Source organism: Capsicum annuum, chromosome 11 (assembly GCF_002878395.1).
Source record: "Capsicum annuum cultivar UCD-10X-F1 chromosome 11, UCD10Xv1.1, whole genome shotgun sequence".
Taxonomy (NCBI): Eukaryota; Viridiplantae; Streptophyta; class Magnoliopsida; order Solanales; family Solanaceae; genus Capsicum; species Capsicum annuum.
Window position 1 is genome coordinate 228,350,113 of NC_061121.1, and position 8,178 is coordinate 228,358,290.

Genomic DNA, 8,178 nt, shown 5'->3' on the forward strand with positions numbered 1-8,178 from the left:
TTCTATCTTTGATGGTGAGAATTACCATTTTGGGGCAATAAGAATGGAGATTTATCTTGAGGCTTTAGATCTTAGGGAGGCCGTGGAGGAGGATTATGATGTTGTTCCGTTACCGGATAATCCCACGGTAGCCCAGATCAAAAGCCAAAAGGAAAAAAAATCAGAAAATCAAAGGCAAAAGCAACTTTGTTTGCTAGTCTGTCTCCAATAATTTTCATGAGAATTATGACCCTTAAATCACCAAAAGAAAATTGGGATTATCTGAAGGAAGAATATACCGGAGATGAAAGAATACGAGGCATGAAGGTGTTGAATCTAATAAGGAAATTCGAATTGCAAAAGATGAAGGAATCTGAGACCGTCAAAGAGTACTCAGGCCGACTTCTTAGCATTGTTAACAAGGTAAGATTGCTTGGCACAAAATTTAAAGATTCAAGAATTGTTAAAAAAATTCTTATTACTATGCCTGAAAGATACGAAGTATCAATAATTACCTTGGAAAACACAAGATCTGTCCAAGATTACCTTGGCAGAATTGTTAAATACGTTGCAGGCGTAAGAGCAAAGGAGGCTTATGAGACAGGATGGTATGGTTGAAAGGGCTTTGACAGCCAACCACAAGACTCAAAGCGAAGGTAATAATTCAAGAAAAAATTACCCACCTTGCCAGCACTGTGGCAAAATAGGTCATCCTGCATTTAAATGTTGGAAGAGACCAGATACAAAATGCAAGATTTGCAATCAACTTGGCCATGAAACTGTGATTTGCAAAAACAAATCTCGAAAATATAAAGCAGATGCCCAAGTCACCAAAGAAGAAGAAGAAGATCACTTATTTGTGGCAACATATTCTTTAACCAAGAAATCTGATTTTTGGATGATTGATAGTGGTTGTACAAACCACATGACATATGACAAGACTCTCTTTAAAGAGTTTCTGCCTTCAAAATATAAGAAAATCAGAATTGAGAATGATGATTATATTCCTACAGAAGTAAAAGGGAATGTTGCAATCAAAACAATTTCAGTTGATATGAGAGGCAAAAGTTTCTTATTTAATCTAACAAAAGATGCACACAAGTCTTGCAAGAACAAAGATGAATTAGCAGATTTATTCAAGAGGTCAAATTCAGCCGAAGCTGAGACTACAATCTACAATTTTCGATACGAAGCTGAGACTACAATCTACAATTTCTGATCCAGGGAGGAGTGTTGAAGATATGTCTCAGAAATAAAGTAGGAGTAGATAATTTTAGTAGTTTTAAATTATTAGAATCCTATGTGGCTTAGACTTAGGAATTAGTTATCCCTTTATTATTTAAATAGAAATTAGTTATCCCAATTTATATTGGAGTGTAGTTAGAAATTTAGTTATAAATATATGTTTTTAGTTATTAATAAAATAATTCCCTTTGACAATACTATTGCCGTATTTTATTTTTCTCCAACTCTTTCTCTTCTATTTCTCCAATTTCAAAGCTAAAAACCAACAATTGGTATCAAAAGCCTATTTTATTTCTCTAATTTCAAAGCTAAAAACCAACAAAGTGCTTCCAATTAGGATCTCTTCATTTCCATGACATGAACTCGAGATTTCTCACTAAATTAAGATCTGGTTAACATTAATTTAATCAAGATGGTGTGCTTAAGATGCTTAAAATTGCTTTCACTAAAAATATAAGTACCTAATCATGCCTAGGCCAAGTAATATCTCCTTTACATCCAAAAGCTAATTGATACCATTTTTTTTTAAATTTCTTTCATTTACTAGATATTTTATACCTAGAAAATACAATATCTTATTTCACAGAAAAATATCTAAAAGAAATAGAAAAAGCTCATGGTTGGAAGTAGCTACTAATCCTGACTTAGTGAGTTCTTACTTTCATTATGAATTGTAGGGACAAGTCCTACATTTTGTCTTTATGAACCTCCTCATTCTGATATTTGTTTTCCTCAAATTATCTATAGCATCTCGAAGATAGATATGGAAATGATCGTATCAATCTGTAGATTCTACTAGACACTTGCTCTTATATTAGTGAGATTGGTGAACGTAGACGATCTGATATCAAATTGTCACGATTTAAAATTCAAGATCATCATGACAGCTACATTAACCTATAGATAGATATCACCTAAATCAAATAATTGAATCAATATGCAGAGATATAAAGATAGCAGAAGTAAAGTCTTTAAGTAAAGCTATTATAAATATAGATAGAAGTGGGAAATAACAAAATACACTCATACAAGTGTATCTAAAGACTATATTTGTTTCACTACTGTAATAATATTCTAATAGTAAAGACAGGAAAACATAAAGACAGAGAAAGTCAGGTATCACTTTGAACGCCAAGTAGCTCATCAAAGCTTTCAAATAAAGTCGTTTGGGGCAAAGAATCAACTGAGCTTCCTATAATTAGGATCTGTATCAAAAGATGCAGCAAGAGTAGTATGAGTACGATAACATGTGTACTCGGCAGACATCATAAGCTAACTGAGCAAGATTTGAATAGTTATATCATAGAAAGTATGAAATGTAACCAAACCATATCATATACCTCGATTCATTACATCGGGCAAATAGGGTGGAAGCTAACCGGAATCATCCAATAAGTAAATACACAACACCAAGTAAAGGAGACTATAAAAAAATACAATCAACACATAATAATATGCAATGGTCCATGATCCTATCGATATAAACCTGCTCCATAATCCTTGTGAGACCGATATACCTCGAAAAAGACCTCGGGTTAGCCAAAAAAGACCTTGACACAATAATAACATCAAATGATGGAATCAATTAGGTGTTTCCATCACTTTGCTATATTCATCATATTCAAGTTGTGATCCATGAAAATATGTATGTATGATTACAATAATAAAGGATGTTCATATACAACAAAATAAATATATTTCTTTTCAGAAATAGTGGTCTTGGGTCAATAACCTTGTCAATTAAGAATATTGTTTTCAACACAGTGCTCTTAAGCCAATAAATCATCAAAGTATGATATAACACATGAAACAGAGTGATGCGACAATAAATGAACAATTTCAGTCATATAATGTCTATCAGCTAGATCTCAAATCAGATTGCAAATAGATGTGTCATTTTTCTCAATCATCAATCTACCAATATGTGCAACTCATAACACACTTGGTACAATAAAGGTCTAAAAATTAAGTCATAACCTACTTTGAAAGTAGAGCAAACGTGCCACGAACCCTTACAAAATTGCCTTATCAACAACAACAACAACAACAACAACATACCAGTATATTCCCACCAAGTGGGATCTGGGGAGGGTAAGTGTACGCAGTCCATACCACTACCTCGAAATGCTATCAGTCTGTCAAAATCACTCTATGTGAGTATACGAGTCCATCGACACTCATATTGCTAGATAATATTTTGGTTCAAAAATCGAGTCAAAAAGTCAATTTGAAGCCTTAGAGGTCAAATCTAGAAATTGACTTCAAAATTAGTTTATTCATTAGTCAAAAAGCTTATGCATCAAAAATCAACTAAATTTGATCATGAATGAAACCTCAAACCAAAAAAAAGGTACCAAGTTCCCCACCCCCCACCCGCCGCTCTCCTATCCACCCCTATTTTCACTTTTAATCTTATCATAAATAAGTAAATTTCTTTTTTTTTTTCATTAATATTTAGTATTCGTGTTGAAGTCCGAATAATTTGGATTCATACATTGTAAGGCTCATTTATGTGGGCGGCACTCCCAAAAGGATTTTTGTCATTCTCAATGCTCAAATTTGATACATCTAATTCAATACGGAGGAATGTTTGTCATCTCATCATAAATCATATTGATAATAAATAAATTTCATAAACACAACTATACTATAAAGAGATGCATAGAGAGATGACATCACATAAACTCTTAATTTATTCAAAACTATTTAATAGATAATTTAATATAGAGACGTAACATTATAGCATATTTCTCCTCACTTCATATTAATTATTTCATATTTTTTATACATTTTTCGTTGCTACGAATGATTTGAAGAAGAAACCTTCGCAAAGGCCCTAGAAGCCTCATAAAGGTTGCCAAGTGCTCCATAATTTTTTGCCGATGGAGTTCAGGTGATTGACCATGCTTCCACTGGAGTTGATTGATCAAAATATAAATATGAAAATTTATGATCGCTTAAAATATCAAATTTTTATATTGGCATATGTATGAGTGACGGTGTTGGTGACGAAAATGGATGGCATATGTTATTCGAAGTATATTTATAGTAGTTGCTTGTGCAAATTCGATCAGATTTTGATTGATCATTGAAAATAACGAGTTCTTGATCAATAAAATTTGTGTTGTATTCAAAATTATTCCGAGAAAGAACTAGTAGTAGAAGAAAAATGAAGAATGAAATCGAAAACACGTTGTCAAGTAATGGAGTGATAGATTTGTTTTTCATTTCAACAAGAAAGAAAAAATAAGCTTGTGATTAAACATAGAAGTGTAGGCTAAACCTTAATTTTTATAGGCACCAGAAAAAAAAAGTATCTCGAGAAAAAGATTATGTCATTTTCAGACGAGTTAGATATTAATAATGTGTTAGACCACGCCATGGAAACTATCTTATTTTAAGCATGTGCGGGTCAAACTATGGTGAAGGTAATCATAGTTTGCTCAACTTCTACTAATTACATATTCCGAATTATGACTTCAACTTTTCGAAAAACGACTTAATTGTATCTAACTAGCATATTACACATGTAACAATATATATTCAAAAGAAAATATAAGCAACTCACTTTGTAATATCTAATTCGTCTGTAAATGACATAATCTTTTTCTCGAGATTCTCGTCTTTTCTGGTGCCTCTATGAATTAAGGTTTAACCTTCACTTCTGTGTTCAATCACAAGTTTAGTTTTTCTTCCTTACTAAGATGAAAAACAAATCTATCACTCCTTTTCTTGACAACCCGTTTTCGGTTTCATTCGTCCTTTTTCTTCTTCTACCAGCTCTTTCTCGTAATAATTTTGAATACAACACAAATTTTATTGATCAAGAACTAATTATTTTCAATAATCAATCAAAATATGATCGAATTTGCACAAGCAACTGCTATAAATATACTTCGAATAGCAATATGCCATCCATTTTCGTCACCCATGCATATGCCAATATACAAATCCGATATTTCAAGCTATTATAAATTTTCATCTTTATATTTTGATCAACCAACTCCCGTGGAAGCATATCAACAAATTGATGGAGCTACTGACATTGCTTTGTCTTTTCTACTATAGTAGAAGTGTGGGTATTGACTGAAGTTTCAATCCTCAAATTGAGGGAAGTGAGTTTTTAAATGAAAGTGGAGAGTTATCAAATTTGCCCATTGAACCTAAAATGCTAACCATAGCGTTCTCATAACCACATCTAAGAAGCTATAAGCTTTTCAAGTGTTTGTACCATAAAATTTAATTTGTTTTTGAAGTTTTAAAAAAAGTGATTGTTGAACTACACATGCCTAAATTATGATCAACAAAGCAGTAAAATGTTATATACAGTTAAGACGCTTAAGACATTAGCCAAACTGTCAATTCTGATTGCTTCCTTTCAGGTTTTCGTGTATTCTCCATGTATTCAGGCTCCTGAACTTTGATAAGTACTATTCTTTTGCTTGCTTTGATTATTTTAGTTTAGCTTCTCCAATTTATCTGTCTCTTTGTTCGTTTGTTATTCTTGGATTCACACGTCTCCTTATTGACTATTTTTAAACTCGTGTATAAAATTTCATCGTTCTTCATCTAAGTTTGCTATTGCTTCTAATGGTGTAGATTTATTTGAAGAATGAGGAAATACGTTTCCAACATCTTCCTTTAGTGAGTCCTCTTTTGTGATACTCTGTTCTTCGGCTTGTTTTGGAATTGTCTTTATAATTGAGTAGTGCATCTGTAGTGTTGGTTACGGCTTCGTATAAATCTTTGCTTTAACTATGAATTTATTTTAACTATTTCTTTCACTTTTTACACATGAACAATTATACTTTAAGCTCAATTTAAATCTCCCTTTTTCCAAGCTCAAAAAATCTCATCAATATTGCCATTACTTAGTTGTTACAAATAATACGATATCCATACTTCGTGTGGACTTAAAGAGCAAACACTTTTTTGTACCAGGAAATTGAATTTCCAACTGCTGGATTATGTTCTGTAACAGGTTATGCCTAATTGTCCTCCTTACTTGGCAGTTTCTCCTGATTTTGACATGTAAAGATTGGTTTAAGCTACATTAGCTCGCTGATTCCCATTCATGTCAGGTGATTTTACTCTGGTGTTAACTATCAGCAGGTGACAGTGAAGGTAGAGCAGAAATGACTGGAAGTACGCGACTAATGCGTGAGTTCTGTGATCTCTTTGGTTATATCGGAGAAAGCCACAAAGATCAGAATCGTAAGTTTCTGGTTCCAATTGAATTTTACAGTTCAACACCTTTATCAATTCATATCTTTTTTCTAAACTCTACACTGAGAGTCTCGAAAAGGCTGTCTTTCTGGTTATTTTATCTTTTCATTTGGTTTACTACGCTTTAGAGACAAATGTACATCTATTGGAGAAAACAATCGCCTGGCTATAGATATATTTGAAAAGTAAATAAGAAAAATTTTAACCGTAAAAGTACTTAGAAAATTAGTGAGGATAAGTTGTTACTCGATACTCAACTGTTAGACTGTTAGTTCTTGCTTTTATAATTTGAAAATAGTTATTGTTTTACTTGACTGAAGCATCTACGAAAAATAATTTCTCAATTTTCACAAGGTAGGGATAAGATTGTGTATGAACCACCCTCACCAAACTCCATGTGCAGGGAATTACACTGGATCTTTTTGTTGTTAAAATGTACGACTTAAAAATTAATTAGTGTTCTTAAGATTGCTGAAGAAAAATAAGAAGAGACTGCGTGTGGGATAGGATAACGCATCAACACGTGATTAGATGAAGATTGGAATTGTATGAAAAGACTACATGAAATGTTACGAAAATCTGAATGTGACTTATCTTCATTCAGTCTATAATTTTTCTCTAATGATTCAGATCATGACCTTACATGCACACTTTGCTGATAATTCAGTTTCTAACTGCCGAAATATAACAGTTGGTGCTTAACTTTTCACAGAAATTTCTTTGACTTGGAAGTGTCCAGAATGGCTCTGTTTTTAATTTAAATTCTTATGTTTGGATTAATGTGGTTAAAAAAAGGGCAGCCTGTTGCACTAAAGCTCCCGCTATGCGCAGGGTCCGGGGAAGGGCCCCACCACGAGGGTGTATTGTATGCAGCCTTACCTTCCATTTCTCTGTTTGGATTAATGTGGTTGAATTATATAATTGTGCTTAGCTATTTGGTACTTCTGAAGAAACATTACTGAAGGCTTGAAGGATTCTTCTTTGGAGTTTGGACTTCTTTTTTTATCGGATGACTTGTTTGATCAAGCGAGCAACAAAATGGCATATGCTTTTATGCATATCATCGGAGCAATATAATTGATATATGCTAGATTTTCGCAAGAGCTTGCTGGGAATACTCACCATGTGGCGCGTTGAGGGAACAAATACAGTAATGGTGAGACCGTAAGGTTGTAACAATTGATGGATACCAAAATGTTCTACTGGATGAAAGTGTCGTCCTTTGTGTTGTGTTGTTGCTCAACAACCTGTTCGTGTGGGCATCGACAAAAGCTGCTGATGGTGTCTACTAACGAAGGAAGACACTTAGGGGTTGTGCCAAGTCAACACGGATCAAATAAAATGAAACAGGGGAGTGCTATTTGAACGCCCTTCAATTTGTTGGGTGTTAAATGCAGAGTGCAACAGTCTCTTTTAAGATTTGTATAAAAGTTTGGAATTTACTTTTTGGATTTGTAAAATACAATGTATTTTTGTATTAGTTATTTGTCAAGCTTGAACTATACATAATTTATGTGCTTATGAAATTGCAACATGAAATTATAAAAATCAATGTAATACTTTTAAATGTTGGGCCCGTGCTGTCGCTCATCTAGTCTCTTTTCCTATTAGTGTTTCGACCTTTTTGTTCGATACTTCTTAATTTGTACTGAACCGCTTATAATATCAAACATGATTCACAAGATCCTATATCAGCTAGACCGCTTATAATATCAAACATGATTCACA

The 8,178-nt window shown here is 33.2% G+C and overlaps 1 long non-coding RNA gene across 4 annotated transcripts; it reads left to right on the forward strand.

Annotated features, from left to right (window-relative positions):
• The first annotated feature begins 1,397 nt into the window (after window positions 1-1,397).
• Window positions 1,398-8,026, forward strand: LOC107846843. Of its 4 annotated transcripts, XR_001667192.2 has the most exons (4): window positions 1,398-5,651; window positions 5,824-5,868; window positions 6,166-6,205; window positions 6,337-8,026. It is a non-coding gene; the product is annotated as an uncharacterized LOC107846843 (long non-coding RNA). The 4 variants fall into 4 exon arrangements; XR_007047515.1 differs by having other exon boundaries at window positions 1,400-5,868; XR_007047514.1 differs by lacking the exons at window positions 1,398-5,651; window positions 5,824-5,868 and having other exon boundaries at window positions 5,875-6,255; window positions 6,337-6,438; window positions 7,163-8,026.
• The last annotated feature ends 152 nt before the right edge of the window (window positions 8,027-8,178 follow it).